Source organism: Triticum urartu, chromosome 7, assembly GCF_003073215.2.
Source record: "Triticum urartu cultivar G1812 chromosome 7, Tu2.1, whole genome shotgun sequence".
Classification (NCBI taxonomy): Eukaryota; Viridiplantae; Streptophyta; class Magnoliopsida; order Poales; family Poaceae; genus Triticum; species Triticum urartu.
The window spans coordinates 510,781,205-510,798,249 of record NC_053028.1 but is presented as its reverse complement, the minus strand read 5'-3'; positions in this window follow the sequence as shown (position 1 = coordinate 510,798,249).

The window sequence follows — 17,045 nt, the reverse complement described above, 5'->3', positions numbered from 1 at the left end:
GCCTCGAGGTATGAAGGACATCTTGATGGATGATTTCCGCAAACTTCGACTGGATGCAAAAGAATTCTTGTCTGAGGTCCGCGTCCTGGATTGCCGACAAGCGTGTGGCCCAATCTTTGAGACTATTTGGTAGCAGAAGTCGATTATGGTCCCGTACGATCGCCCGCATGTGATGGAGGGCGTAGTAGGCATCCTTCTAACCGCCAGGCGGCTGCTTGACGCAGGGGAACGTCGTTACGTGGGTGAACACATGCTTGCCATACCTAAGAATTGGCCTCCTGAAGGTGCCTCCAGATTTGGCGTAGCCGGGGAGAACATCATCAAGAACTTTCTTGATATTTGTGTTGTCTTTATTAGACTGACGGTCCGAGTCGAAATACGTGGCCATGGAATAGTTCGGGCTTAAGAGGATGAGTGTGCAACGTGTGTCACTGCACAAAACACGGAATGTTAGAAAAAAAAGAACGATCGAAATCTAAGAAATCATATGTTACGGGGCGGTGAGGGGATGACTTACTCGGGAAAGTAAGGCACGAGGAAGTTATCCTTATCTGGGTTTGCCAGAATGACGCCTTCGAGGTATGAACTCGCGACTTGCCGGTCCCCAGCGCTAACCAAGATCTTGCACGCATGTAGAATGGGTCGACTATCACGATGTCTGGGGTCTTGTCTCTAATGATCCGCATCTCCATACTTAGCAAAAATAGCCGAACGAAGGTGTAGTGCAGCGGATGAAGGTTAAACATCGCAAAGATGTCATCAAACCGTAGGACGATCATACCCCCGATGGTGCTATCGACAAAGCCCTTGCCCTCTGGCACCTTGGCCACGAAAACCGGGTATGCCACATCATTCTCGGAGAGACGCCGCTTCTCCAAAGAAAGAACACTGTCATGCAGACTCCGCATAGCACTGATTGCAGCATTGAGCAGATTAGTCGGTAGCATCGGCCTACCCGCCACATGCACCCTCCTCGAGATATCCTTAGATGTAGGTGGCCCGTCCTGAGCACGAATCGTACTCGGTGTCGGCTGGCTCGCACCCTGGTTATTCTTTCTTTTCCGTCCTTTCTTCTTCTACTGTAATGGGATCGAGTTCTGCTTAGAGACAGCCTTCTTGAGTGTGTTGGGGCTGATAATATTTGGCACCTCGTCTATCTGAGGCTCGGTGAAGGTGGCAGCTGGAGGTGTCTCCTGAGAACTGAACGCCAGACGACGCCTGTTGCAATTGGGTTTCTCCGCGGTGCCATCTAGATCGCAGTTGTCTTTTGCAGGGTTGGGTTCTTGAGAAGGAGGCCCCAAGAATTCGTCACCGTACCCATGTTCGTTGAAGTACTTATCGATCCTGGTAAATGTACCGTCGTCATCGTCCAGATCCTGTGCCATATGCATGTCCGGATCGACCATCTGTTTGTCGTCGTCGTCCGGTAGCGTTGCGGCGGTCTTGCCATGGCTTGGCGCCGGCACGACTAGCGGTGTTGTCTGTGGGGTGGTGTCCCCCGCCCCCAAACGAATCTGGCTCTTCGGCAAAAGCATGGACCAGCCTATGCAGGCGTTGAGGGTCATCACATCATCTTCGTCGGCCCCAGGGGGTCAATACAGAGGTAACAAGTCATCGCAGCCCCGCAGCACCCAAACCAGTTGAGCCCTATACACGTTGGGTAGCATCGGATTACCGTGGAACAGACGGTTGTCCGGTTGAACGATTCTGGCCTTGGCAACATCGATCAACTTGCTATTCACGAAGTGTAGGAGAGTGCATGGAACATCGGCGATGCCCTGCAAAAACATGTAGGGCATCAGGGATGCCCAGTCAAAGGCAAGGAGATGAAGTCATTGGCCGAGAGGCTTAGTTACCGTGATGGCGTTGAGCTCGGCTAATGTCGAGGCACCGCCAACGGCGGGCGTGCAAGTGACGGAGGGGCCGCTTGCTACCGAGGTGCCGGCCGGCGTATTCTTCCCACACCCGGGTGCATTAAGCTCCAATGTCGGCACTGACGCCAGAGACACCAATGCCGCCTCCGCCGGAGACACCAATGGTGCCGCCGGCGCGTTGTGTGAATTGCTGCTCGTGAAGCTGGGAATCGGGGGCTGCCCCTGTTGGCCGCCTGCAATCCACGCCTGCAGCCCCTCAAGCAAGGTAGGCATAATGGAAGTGATCGTCGCTCCCAGTTGGTCTCACACTTGCTCTTCGACTATCTCCGGAATCCGCGCCACTTTTGCCTTGAGTTCTTGAACCTCGCACTCCTGGCTTTCCAGGCTGGTCTTTCTCTCCTTTCGCCCAGCGGTATAGTATTCCGACCATTTCGTGGACAAGCCTTTGCCGGCCACACGACCAACTGACGTCGGCTTACTGAGCTTATCCTTGTTTTTAATTACGTTCAACGCCCTATTTAAAGGGGTGTCGAAAAGGGAGCTCTGAGACGACCCCGCGCTACTTCTTTCAGTGTCCTACGGAAGGAACGTGAACCATTTAGAAATTTGGCTTCATTAATTAGAATGCAACCATATGGAGCTAATTACGCGGAGGTGTATTCCTTACCAGAACAAGCTCAAGCGCCTTGGTCTTTGGATCCGTGGTAAGCTCCTTGGTTATCGGGTCAATCTTGTACCGGGCCCTGACATAGTTCCTGGTCTGCTTGTCATGGTATTTCTCGAAGAGGAGTGGTAGGCCTTGCTCGGCACACTCTGCATCCTCCTGGTCCCATATAGGTTCCGCCACTCTGTAACCGCCGGGACCTATTTTGTAGACCCCTAAGTTCAAGTCCCGCATCTCTTTCCCCCACTAACTTGATTCCACGGTTGCGTTGCTCTCGCACTTGATCTTGAACTCCAGGTAGTCATCTTCGCTGATCGAAGGATTTTTCTCCTTGATCTTCTCATAACTATCACCTTTTTCAATCATTCTCTTCACCACGGCTCTCTAAGTAGCCAGGGTCGTGCTCATCTTCGTGAGGGCGGCACTGTTCACTTTATTCCCCGAGAGGCGTGTGTTTGCGAAGTCACCGGGGAACTAGTATCGTTCGTGCAGCTTTGTGAAGAGCAGGTTGTGCAAATTCCCTCGGTCACGATGCCTTAGGTTCTCGGTGTTGATCGAGACGGTGCTCCAGAGAATGCACCCGAGCTATCCCGTGTACCCCTTGACTAATTCTTTGGGCAGTGTTGGATGCCCCTCGGAGCACACTTTAGTAAATTCCTCCTTGACGGTGCCGAGCACGTTCGGGCGCCGGTCCTTCCATTGCCTCTTCGGTTGGCTGCCATCTGTGCGTGCACTGCCATCATCAGTGGTGGCATCCTCGGTGGCACCATCAGTGGTGTCATCCCCGACACCACTAGGGGTTGTGTAGTCGGGATCGGTGTCTTCCGCGGCGTCCTCATAGCGGTGAGGTTCTTCCTCCATCTCCTGGGACAGCTCCCAGAATGCCTTGCCCGAACTGCCGGCCTCATCGCTGTGGGCCATGTTTCGCTCTAAATAGGAAAAAAGTTTGGTCAAAAAGTTGGTTATTGTCAAGGAACAAGATCTCTAAGTTGAACAAAATCTACAGAATGAACAAGCTAAGGGTTGCAAATGCCCGCAAGGCTTCAAGGGTGATGGCATAATGGCTCAGTGTTATTTAAGGGTTGGTTTGTGAGGAATTATCATGGTCTCATCATTTAGGGTTTGTCGACACCGAGGCATCCTAAAATCTAAGCTTTTATGATTTAGGGTTTGTCGACACTGAGGCACCCTAAATGCTAAGTTAAGTTTTCATCATTTAGGGTTTATCGATGCCGAGGCACCCTAAAAGCTAAGGTTTTATCATTTAGGGTTTGTCGACGCCGAGGCACCCTAAAAGACAAGGTTATATCATTTAGGTTTGTCGACACCGAGGCACCCCAAAAGCCTAAGTTTTCATCATTTAGGGTTTATCGATGTCGAGGCACCTTAAAAGCCAAGGTTATATCATTTAGGGTTTGTCGATGCCGAGGCACCCCAAAAGCCTAAGTTTTCATCATTTAGGGTTTATCGATGACGAGGCACCCTAAAAGTCATCATCATCATATCATCTTGAAAATATCATAACAACTAAGTTCATCCTACTGAATTAAGTAATATTGACATTTTGTTAAATCTTAACTAAGTAATAGAGTTTCATTCACTTCTTGCACTAATAGATTGCATTTCCAAGTTCTTATAAGTTATAACGGAGACCCTACGAGGACTTGGAAGCTTGCATGCATTCTAGGGAAAATTCTGGTGGAGTTCTTCTAATAAGGAGTTGATTGGTTGATATAACAAGTTCTAGGGAAAATTCTAGTGGAGAAATGGAACTGGTTAAGAGTTGAAAGAAAGGTATCTAATTAGAAACATATGTGGAGGGTCTTGTAGAGGATAGATAGGTAGCAGAATCCATTCAGATGGAAAGCTTTAATGAGGATGAATCGACATTTAGATAATTCATTCCTTTAGGTGAATAGGAAGTTACTTCTGCAAATATTTGTTGGGTCCAATAAGATAATCCACAGTGTGGTGAAAACACGCCCTTCGAACTGGTTTGAGCTATTGGTGAATGGAGATGGTCTAAGATTTTCAGTAGTAAGAAGTGAAGCGGTAATTTTGAGAGCAAATGGTTAGGATGAGTGGTTCCTCTTTCCTGTTTAGCTTTACAATAGAATATTGTTAGTCATGCACACTTGTGCATTTTCAGCCAGGCCCAGTGAAGTTGGCCTAAAAACATTTCTTTCTTTAAGCCTGCTACATCCATCTCAAGTATTTATGGTCAAGGGTTAGCAGGGCCATCCAAATAGAATATGTGGTATGGGCTTTTTTAGTAGGTCATCCTACCAGATTAGGGTTTATCGATGACGAGCAACTGACATTAGTAATAACTATGAGTTGATATCACACTTCTATATGTATAACACAAGAGGCAGTTAATCCTACTTAATTAAGTACTAAGATACCCCGACCCATGCATTAGTCGCAAGTACCCCATATGTCCTATTTTTAGCAAAGTCATGCTAAAATTCACAGAAAATTTCAGCATGACCTTTGCTGAAAATAGGACATATGGAGTACCCGAATTTGCCGGAACGGAAGTTAATCGACATTCCGGCAAAATCAAGGGCCTCTAGGGGTACCTGCAAAATCATTATCCCCGCGTAATGAAGACGCCAATGGGTCATTTCAGAAGATCACAAGTAGCATCATCACAAGTACAACATCATCACAAGTACAGTAGCAGCAGAAGTGAATACAGGCATAATAGTAGTAAAAATTTATAGCATAGATACTCCATTCTTCATATTATCAACATGATGTTCAAGACAACGCGAGCTGTTGATTCAGCATTGGCTGATGTTTAGCAGCAGCGAAGCTTCAGCCATACAAAGTGTATGCAGTACTAAAAGAAGTAGTAAGAACAAAGAACAAATGACATGTTTCTCAAAAACTAAAAATGAACAACAACATGACTGATTTGGGTTAGAGGCCGCAACGGGAGCACATCTTCAACTCCTCTTTTTGAGTTAAACTGGCAGAGAACAACCTAACAGCAGAGCTGAGTGCCAGCAGTAAACAAACACTAGCTAACATCATTGTAAACAGACTATCACAAGCCTTCCATGAGACCAACACATGATGAAAAAAACTAGGAGCTGGCAATTAACAAGAGCAGCCTTAGTGCCTAACTACTACCGCAGCTCCAGTACTCTGAGATCCACGTCTGATTAACCCACAAATTTTAATATTATTAGGTCGACCGGTCAGAAGAAGAAGGCGGAAAAAGAAAATGTGCATGTTTGGTCAAATGTAGAGACTTTGTCGATCAAGATATTCGATGTCGAATCTTGGGGAGATATACTCCAGATTCCAGGCTACAATGCTTGTACTATATGTTATCTTGTGGATCGAAGAGTGGAATCTTGCATCGAGATCATCTATCCTGTTATGGTTTCATTAACAAGGGAATGTGGCCCAAACGGCGAGCAAGGGCCGGTTATGGCTAGGATGATTAAATTAGTGCACAAGAGGCATTTTCTGGCTTAGATATGACCAAGGTTAGGTGTTCCAACATGGCAGCTAGCTAAGGTTCTGATTCTGCTGGTAATTGGCCAATCAGGAGCCACTGATAAGTAAACTTCAGCTTCAGATTTAATCTAGTAGGAGTATATTCCCTTTTTCCAAAAAAGAGATGAGTATGTGATGGTACTTTTATTCCATACATGATTTTGGCTTAAGTTTTAGTGTTTGCATATGCAGAAGCCACTTGGAAGATGTGTATCTCCCAGAAATATTTCTCAAAGCAGTCATTGTTAATCTAGGACTCGCGGCTGATGTTCTTGAATTACAACTTGATGTCTACTACACAACCTTCTTCTTGTAGACGTTGTTGGGCCTCCAAGTGCAGAGGTTTGTAGGACAGTAGCAAATTTCCCTCAAGTGGATGTCCTAAGGTTTATCAATCCGTAGGAGGCGTAGGATGAACATGGTCTCTCTCAAGCAACCCTACAACCAAATAACAAAGAGTCTCTTGTGTCCCCAACACACCCAATACAATGGTAAATTGTATAGGTGCACTAGTTCGACGAAGAGATGGTGATACAAGTGGTATATAGATGGTAGATAAAGGTTTTTGTAATCTGAAAATATAAAAACAGCAAGGTAACTAATGATAAAAGTGAGCGTAAACGGTATTGCGATGCGTGGAAATAAGGTTTAGGGTTCATACTTTCACTAGTGTAAGTCCCCTCAACAATACTAACATAATTGGATCACATAACTATCCTTCAACATGCAACAAAGAGTCACTCCAAAGTCACTAATAGCGGAGGACGAACGAAGAGATTATGGTAGGGTACGGAACCACCTCAAAGTTATTCTTTCCAATCAATCCGTTGGGCTATTCCTATAAGTGTCACAAACAGCCCTAGAGTTTGTTCTAGAATAACACCTTAAGGCACAAATCAACCAAAACCCTAGTGTCACCTAGATACTCCAATGTCACCTCAAGTATCCATGGGTATGATTATACGATATGCATCACACAATCTCAGATTCATCTATTCAACCAACACATAAGACCTCAAAGAGTGCCCCAAAGTTCTACCGGAGAATCACGACGAGAACGTTTGCCAACCCCTATGCATAGGTTCATGGGCGGAACCCGCAAGTTGATCACCAAAACATACATCAAGTGAATCACGTGATATACCATTGTCACCACAGATATCCACGGCAAGACATACATCAAGTGTTCTCAAATCTTTAAAGACTCAATCCGATAAGATAACTCCAAGGGGGAAATTCAATTCATTACAAGAGAGTAGAGGGGGGAAGAAACATCATACAATCCAAATATAATAGCAAAGCTCGCGACAAGATCGTATCACCTCAAGAACACGAGAGAGAGAGAGAGATCAAACACATAGCTACTGGTACATACCCTCAGCCCCGAGGGAGAACTACTCCCTCCTCGTCATGGAGAGCACTGGGATGTTGAAGATGGCCCCCGGAGAGGGATTGCCCCCTCCGGCAGGGTGCCGGAACGGGTCTAGATTGGTTTTCGGTGGCTACGGAGGCTTCTGGCGCCGGAACTCCCGATCTATTTTGCTCCCTGGAAGTTTTAGGGTATATGGAGATATATAGGCGGAAGAAGTACATCAGGGGGGCACGAGGGGCCCATGAGGGTGGAGGGAGCACCCAGGGGGGTGGGCGCACCCCCCTGCCTCGTGGCCTCCTCACAAATCCCCTGACGTGCACTCCAAGTCTTCTGGGCTTCCTTCCTTCCAAAAATGAGTTCCGTGAAGTTTCAGGTCAATTGGACTCCTTTTGATTTTCCTTTTCTTCGAAACCCTAAAACAGGGTAAAAGCAGAAACTGGCACTGGGCTCTGGGTTAATAGGTTAGTCCCAAAAAATGATATAGAAGTGTATAATAAAGCCCATAAACAACCAAAACAGTAGATAATATAGCATGGAGCAATCAAAAATTATAGATACGTTGGAGACGTATCAGCATCCCCAAGCTTAATTCCTGCTCGTCCTCAAGTAGGTAAATGATAAAAACAGAATTTTTGATGCGGAGTGCTACATGGCATAATTTCAATATAATTCTTCTTAATTGTGGCATGAATATTCAGATCCATAAGATTCAGGACAAAAGTTCATATTGACATAAAAATAATAATACTTCAAGCATACTAACTAAGCAATTATGTCTTCTCAAAATAACATGGCCAAAGAAAGTTCATCCCTACAAAATCATATAGTTTAGTCATACTCCATTTTCATCACACAAGAATGTTCTCATCATGCACAACCCCGATGACAAGCCAAGCAATTGTTTCATACTTTAGTAATCTCAAACCTATAAACTTTCACGCAATATATGAGTGCGAGCCATGGATATAGCACTATGGGTGGAATAGAATAATGAGGGGGTTATGTGAAGAAGACAAAAAGGAGAAAGTCTCACATCAACGAGGCTAATCAATGAGCTATGGAGATGCCCATCGATTGATGTTAATGCAAGGAGTAGGGATTTCCATGCAACAGATGCACTAGAGATATAAATGTATGAAATCTCAACAAAAGAAACTAAGTGGGTGTGCATCCAACTTGCTTGCTCACGAAGACCTAGGGCACTTGAGGAGGCCCATTGTTGGAATATACAAGCCAAGTTCTATAATGAAAATTCCCACTAGTATATGAAAGTGATAACTCAAGAGACTCTCTATATGAAGAACATGGTGCTACTTTGAAGCACAAGTGTGGAAAAAAGGATAGTAGCATTGCCCCTTTTTATTTATTTTCTTTTTTGGGGGCCTTCTTTTTTTTGGCCTTTCTCTTTTTTGGGGACAATGCTCTATTGAATGATGATCATCACACTTATATTTATTTAAAACTCAATGATTACCACTCGATACAAGAACAAAGTATGACTCTATATGGATGCCTCCGGCGGTGTACTGGGATATGCAATGAATCAAGAGTGACAAGTACGAAAAAATTATGAACGGTGGCTTTGCCACAAATACTATGTCAACTACATGATCATGCTAAGCAATATGACAATGATGAATGTGTCATGATAAACTGGATGGTGGAAAGTTGCATGGCAATATATCTCGGAATGGCTAGGGAAATGCCATAATAGGTAGGTATGGTGGCTGTTTTGAGGAAGATATAAGGAGGTTTATGTGTGACAGAGCGTATCATATCACGGGGTTTGGATGCACCGGCGAAGTTTGTGCCAACTCTCAATGTGAGAAAGGGCAATGCACGGTACCGAAGAGGGTAGCAAGGATGAAAGGGTGAGAGTGTGTATAATCCATGGACTCAACATTAGTCATAAAGAACTCACATACTTATTGCAAAAATCTACAAGTCATCAAAAACCTCGGCACTACGCGCATGCTCCTAGGGGGATAGATTGGTAGGAAAAGACCATCGCTCGTCCCCGACCGCCACTCATAAGGAGGACAATCAAATAACACCTCATGTTTCAAATTTGTTACACAACGTTTACCATACGTGCATGCTGCGGGACTTGCAAACTTCAGCACAAGCATTTCTCAATTTCACAACTACTCAACTAGCACGACTTTGATATTATTATCTCCATATCTCAAAACAATCATCATGCATCAAACTTCTCTTAGTATTCAATACTCTATATGAAAGTTTTTACTATTCTTGTATACCTAGCATATTAGGATTTTAAGCAAATTACCATGCTATTTAAGACTCTCAAAATAATCTAAGTGAAGCATGAGAGTTCATCTATTTCTTCAAAATAAAACTACCACCATGCTCTAAAATATATAAGTGAAGCACTAGAGCAAATGACAAACTACTCCGAAAGATATAAGTGAAGATCAATGAGTAGTCGAATAATTATGCAACTATGTGAAGACTCTCTAACATTTAATAATTTCAGATCTTGGTATTCTATTCAAACAGCAAGCAAAACAAAAGAAAATGACATTCTAAGAATGGCAAACATCATGTGAAGAAGCAAAAACTTAGGATCAACCGAAACTAACCGATAGTTGTTGAAGAAGAAAGGTGGGATGCCAACCGGGGCATCCCCAAGCTTACATGCTTGAGACTTCTTGAAATATTATCTTGGGATGCCTTGGGAATCCCCAATCTTGAGCTTTTGTGTCTTTTTAATTCCTCTCATATCATGGTCTCCCTAAATCTCAAAAGCTTCATCCACACAAAACTCAACAAGGACTCGTGAGATAAGTTAGTATAAACCATTGCAAAAACCTTATCATACTCTACTGTAGCAAATCACTGAAATTATTATTCAACATTTCATACTAAATGCCTCTGCATATTTAATAGTCCTATCCTCAAATAGAATCATTAAAGAAGTAAACATAAGCAAACAATGCAAACATAACAACAATCTGCCTAAACAGAATAGTCTGTAAAGAATGCTGCAACATTCATACTTCCCTAGCTCCAAAAATTATGACATAAAATTCCCACTGTATTAAATTTATCAGAGCTTAATATTCAAAAGGTTTCAACATTTTATCACATTCTGACTTTTCTAGGGAATTATTGCAACAGCGGTAAACTTTCTGTTTTTAAACAGCAACATGTGGACTTCTAAAATAGGCATAGTAAAGGCTATAAATGCCACTTTTATTGAAATAAAAGATGCAAAACATTGTTCTAAATAACAGAAAGCAAATCCTAACAAAATAAATTGACGCTCCAAGCAAAACACATATCATGTGGCGAATAAAAATATAGCTCCAAGTAAAGTTACCGATGAACGAAGACGAAAGAGGGGATGCCTTCCGGGGCATCCCCAAGCTTCTGCTCTTGGCTATCCTTGGATATTACCTTTGGGTGCCTTGGGCATCCCCAAACTTAGGCTCTTGCCACTCCTTATTCCATAGTCCATCGAATCCTTACCCAAAACTTGAAAACTTCACAACACAAAACTTAACAGAAAACTCGTAAGCTCCGTTAGTATAAGAAAATAAATCACCACTTCAAGGTACTGTAATGAACTCATTATTTATTTATATTGGTGTTAAACTTAATGTATTCCAACTTCCCTATGGTTTATAAACTCTTTTACTAGCCATAGATTCATCAAAATAAGTAAACAACACATGAAAAACAGAATCTGTCAAAAACAGAACAGTCTGTAGTAATATGGATCAAACGTATACTTCTGGAACTCATAAAATTCTCAAATAAATTGCTGGACCTGAGGAATCTATCTATTAATCATCTGCAAAAATAATTAACTAAATATCACTCTCCAACAAAAAAATGGCAGCAATTCTCGTGAGCGCTAAAGTTTCTGTTTTTTACAGCATGATCAACAAGACTTTCCCCAAGTCTTCCCAAAGGTTCTACTTGGCACAAAAACTAATTAAAGACATAAAACCACATCTAAAAAGAGGCTAGATGAATTATTTATTACTAAACAGGATCAAAAAGCAAGGAACTAAAATAAAATTGGGTTGCCTCCCAACAAGCGCTATCGTTTAATGCCCCTAGCTAGGCATGATGATTTCAATGATGCTCACATAAAAGATAAGAATTGAAACATAAAGAGAGCATCATGAAGAATATGACTGGCACATTTAAGTCTAACCCACTTCCTATGCATAGGGATTTTGTGAGCAAACAACATGTGAGAACAAGAATCAACTTGCATAGGAAGGTAAAACAAGCATAACTTCAAAATTTTAAGCACATAGAGAGGAAACTTGATATTATTGCAATTCCTACAAGCATATGTTCCTCCCTCATAATAATTTTCAGTAGCATAATGAATGAATTCAACAATATAACCAGCACCTAAAGCATTCTTTTCATGATCTACAAGCATATAAATTTTATTACTCTCCACATAAGCAAATTTCTTCTTAATCGGAATAGTGGGAGTATCAGAAGAGACTTGAATACTATAAATTGTTTCCACATTAAAAGAGTAATGTTCAGAAAAAGGGTAATCATAATCATGACAAGTTTTATAAATATAATCATCACTACTTTTTATAGCATATGTATCATCACAATAATTATCATAAGTAGGAGGCATGCTATCATCATTATAAATTTGCTCATCAAAACTTGGGGGACAAAAAATATCATCTTCATCAAACATAGCTTCCCCAAGCTTGTGGCTTTGCATATCATTAGCATCATGGATATTCAAGGAATTCATACTAACAACATTGCAATCATGCTCATCATTCAAAGATTTTAGTGCCAAACATTTTATAGATTTCTTCTTCTAGCACTTGAGCACAATTATCCTTTCCATCATACTCATGAAAGATATTAAAAAGGTGAAGCGTATGAGACAAACTCAATTCCATTTTTTTAGTTTTCTTTTATAAACTAAACTAGTGATAAAACAAGAAACTAAAAGACTCGATTGCAAGATCTAAAGATATACCTTCAAGCGCTAACCTCCCCGGCAATGGCGCCAGAAAAGAGCTTGATGTCTACTACACAACCTTCTTCTTGTAGACGTTGTTGGGCCTCCAAGTGCAGAGGTTTGTAGGACAGTAGCAAATTTCCCTCAAGTGGATGACCTAAGGTTTATCAATCCGTAGGAGGCGTAGGATGAAGATGGTCTCTCTCAAGCAACCCTGCAACCAAATAACAAAGAGTCTCTTGCGTCCCCAACACACCCAATACAATGGTAAATTGTATAGGTGCACTAGTTCGGCGAAGAGATGGTGATACAGGTGGTATATAGATGGTAGATAAAGCTTTTTGTAATCTGAAAATATAAAAATAGCAAGGTAACTAATGATAAAAGTGAGCGTAAACCGTATTGCGATGCGTGGAAATAAGGCCTAGGGTTCATACTTTCACTAGTGTAAGTCCCCTCAACAATACTAACATAATTGGATCACATAACTATCCCTCAACATGCAACAAAGAGTCACTCCAAAGTCACTAATAGCGGAGAACAAACGAAGAGATTATGGTAGGGTACGGAACCACCTCAAAGTTATTCTTTCCAATCAATCCGTTGGGCTATTCCTATAAGTGTCACAAACAGCCCTAGAGTTCGTACTAGAATAACACCTTAAGACACAAATCAACCAAAACCCTAGTGTCACCTAGATACTCCAATGTCACCTCAAGTATCCGTGGGTATGATTATACGATATGCATCACACAATCTCAGATTTATCTATTCAACCAACACATAAGACCTCAAAGAGTGCCCCAAAGTTCTATCAGAGAATCACGACGAGAACGTGTGCCAACCCCTATGCATAGGTTCATGGGCGGAACCCGCAAGTTGATCACCAAAACATACATCAAGTGAATCACGTGATATCCCATTGTCACCATAGATATCCACGGCAAGACATACATCAAGTGTTCTCAAATCTTTAAAGACTCAATCCGATAAGATAACTCCAAAGGGGAAACTCAATTCATTACAAGAGAGTAGAGGGGGGAAGAAACATCATAGGATCCAAATATAATAGCAAAGCTCGCGACAAGATCGTATCACCTCAAGAACACGAGAGAGAGAGAGAGAGATCAAACACATAGCTACTGGTACATACCCTCAGCCCCGAGGGAGAACTACTCCCTCCTCGTCATGGAGAGCACTGGGATGATGAAGATGGCTACCGGAGAGGGATTGCCCCCTCCGGTAGGGTGCCGAAACGGGTCTAGATTGGTTTTCGGTGGCTACGGAGGCTTCTGGCGGCAGAACTCCCGATCTATTGTGTTCCCTGGAATTTTAGGGTATATGGAGATATATATATAGGTGGAAGAAGTACGTCAGGGGGGCCACGAGGGGCCCACAAGGGTGGAGGGCGCGCCTAGGGGGGTGGGCGCGCCCCCTGCCTCGTGGCCTCCTCGCAGATCCCCCGACGTGCACTCCAAGTCTTCTGGGCTTCTTTCCTTCCAAAAATGAGTTCCATGAAGTTTCAGGTCAATTGGACTTCGTTTGATTTTCCTTTTCTTCGAAACCCTAAAACAGGGTAAAAACAGAAACTGGCACTGGGCTCTGGGTTAATAGGTTAGTCCCAAAAAATGATATAAAAGTGTATAATAAAGCCCATAAACAACCAAAACAGTAGATAATATAGCATGGAGCAATCAAAAATTATAGATACGTTGGAGACGTATCACAACTCTACACATGGCCTACAAGCATTCACCCAGTCACTTCTTAGCTAATCCAAACAGAGAAAAATTATGCGAAGAACCTGTCTAGATATTATAGAGCAATATATTGCAGCAATCAAAGGAAATAACAACCTAGTCCATATGACAATGTTGTGAGAATGTATCCAAGCAAATATATTGCAGCAACCAACTGAAAGAACCATTCTGATTGAAAGAGGCAAAGCATACCCTGCTTTCTCCCAGACCAAGAGCCTCGATGCTTCTTGCTCCTTAGTCCTCCGGGGGTGGAGCTGACCCAGATTAGGTGGCTGGAGTGAGGCGTGCTGTTGAACAGTGGGTTCAGGTTAGGGTTAAGGTTCAAGAGAAAACCGCATCAGAGAGAGGGGAGAGGTGGGGAAGGGAGCGAGAGGAGAAGCCTTACCGGCGGCGAGAGGCACATGTAATGTTGATGCTGGGGTGTCCTTGTAACCTTGCCGGAGGAGAGGTGCAGTACGCCTCATAGGTGATCAGGTTGATATCGTACGCCTCATAGGTCATCAGGTTGTGCTCGGCGCCCTGTGACAAGGCGAATATGAGTTTTTCTTCCGCGGAAGAATCCTCATGTAAAGGGTACGACAGAAGCTTCTCCTTGAACCAACGCGTGAAACATGAGTTGTGCTCTTTGATTATATCTCCGTCCGTCCTCTGTTGGCCTCGGTCATTGTACATTTTCTCAATAAATGTTTTGTGCTCTACCACCCAAGGATCGACCACGTCTATGTGTTGTAGCACGACTAGGTTTGCTCTTTCAAAGTTGGCGAGTCGACCCTCGAAGTCGACATGCATTTCGTAGCGACCATCGCGGTGACCCCATCCAGCGAGCCTGCCGAGGTGCCCGTTGACGGGCAGACCAATGGGGTTCTCGATGCCTAGATAATTCGTGCAGTAGGAGATGCACTCTTCGGTCAGAAAGCCCCTGGCTATGCTTTCCTCTAGACGTGAAATGTTGCGAACGTATCCTTTGATGACACCATTCATCCTTTCGAACGGCATCACGCTGTGCAGGAATGTCGGCCCGAGTTGGATGATATCCTCCATGATATGGACTAGCAGGTGCACCATAACATCGAAGAATGCGGGCGGGAAGTACATCTCAAGCTTGCATAGTATCACCATGATCTCTTACGGTAGCCTTCTGAGTTGCCTCATGCCAACCGACTTCCGAGAGATGACGTCGAAAAAGTTGCATAGGCCAAATAGCGTTTCACGAACGTGCACGTCCATGATCCCACGGTTTGCAACTGGAAGTATCTGCGTCATCAGCACGTGATAGTCGTGAGACTTCATCCCGCTGAACTTCTGCTTCGCTGAGTCTAGGTATCTGCTTATCTTCCCCGCGTAACCGTAAGAAATTTTTACTCCTACGAGGCAGGTGAAAAACTACTCGATCTCCTCCTGACTTAGACTGAAGCACGTGGGAGGGTAGTAATTTCCGGTCTTCTTGGCCTTTTTGCCTTTGCGACAACTTTCCGTGTCCTGCCTTGCATTTTCTCCATGAGTCATCATCGCGAAGCCACCTTCGATGTCCCATGAACACGGTTTTCAAAGACCCGGATCTCTATCTACCTGGCGATACGTTGTGTCATCCATGCACCTGACACATCCAGAAAATCCGTGGACCACCTGCCCCGCGACATATCCGTAACCGAGATAGTCGTGCACCGTCGTGAGCAGTGCGGCTCTCATAGGGAAATATTCTTTCTCAGCGGCGTCCCACATATTGGCTGGCGTTTTCCACAGCGTGTCTAGCTCCTCTTTCAGCAGCCCCAGATACAGATTGATGTCGTTCTCTGGTTGTTTCGGCCCTTCAATTAGCATACTCATATGAATGTACTTCCTCTTGATGCACAACCAGGGGGAAGGTTGTACATCCACACAAACACAGGCCAGGTGCTATGTGTGCTTCTCTGGCTGCCAAACAGATTGATTCCATTGGTGCTCACACCCAGCACGATGTTCCTTGGATTGTCCCCAAATTCTGGGTGTTAGAAGTTCAACGCTTGCCACTGGCTCGCATCCTTAGGGTGACTCAGCATCTTGTCTTTTTTATTTATCTCCGGATCATTTCCGTTATCTTCTCACTTCTTCTCCTCCCTATCCGCGTGCCAACGCAGGAGCTTTGCTACCTTAGGGTCCGTGAAATACCGCTGCAGATAAGGAGTGATCGGAAAGTACCACACCACTTTTCGAGGAGCTTTCTTCCTCTTCTTGTATCAAGTGACGCCGCACACCGGACATATGGTAGACTCCGCGTGCTCGTCCCGATAAATGATGCAATTGTTCATGCACACATGGTATTTCATGTGTGGTAAATCCAGAGGACACATGATTTTCTTCGCCTCCTCGAAACTGGTCGGGCACTTGTTCCCCTTGGGAAGACGTTCGTGCCAGAATGACATGTTCTCGTCGAAGCATGTGTCGGTCATTTTGTGTTTTACCTTCATCTCCAGAGCCATGAGCGTTACTTTCAGGCGAGTTTCCTCGGGCCTGCATCCTTCATACAATGGAGTAACCGCGTCTATCTCTAGTTGATCCAGCTTGGCTTTCTCTCAGGCGGCAGCTCTTGCGTTATCCGTCTGCTTGAGAAGCAGCTCTTGAATATGAGGGTCCTGCACCCAGCCCATTGATGGTCCATCGTCGTCTGCTTCGGCATGTTCATCTTCATGATCATGCCCTTCGTCTGCTCCGGCATCTTCCTCATCATCATGCCCGGCATCTTCTACATGATGAATGTGTACTGCATCTACTTCGTGATCATGTCCTGGAGATTCTTCGTCTTCTCGCCCGCCCTTGCCGCGATTGTCTTGCAGCCCTTCCTCATGTCTTGCCCGGACCGCATGGACGACTTCATAATCATCTTCATCATCTTGCCACTGATAGCCAT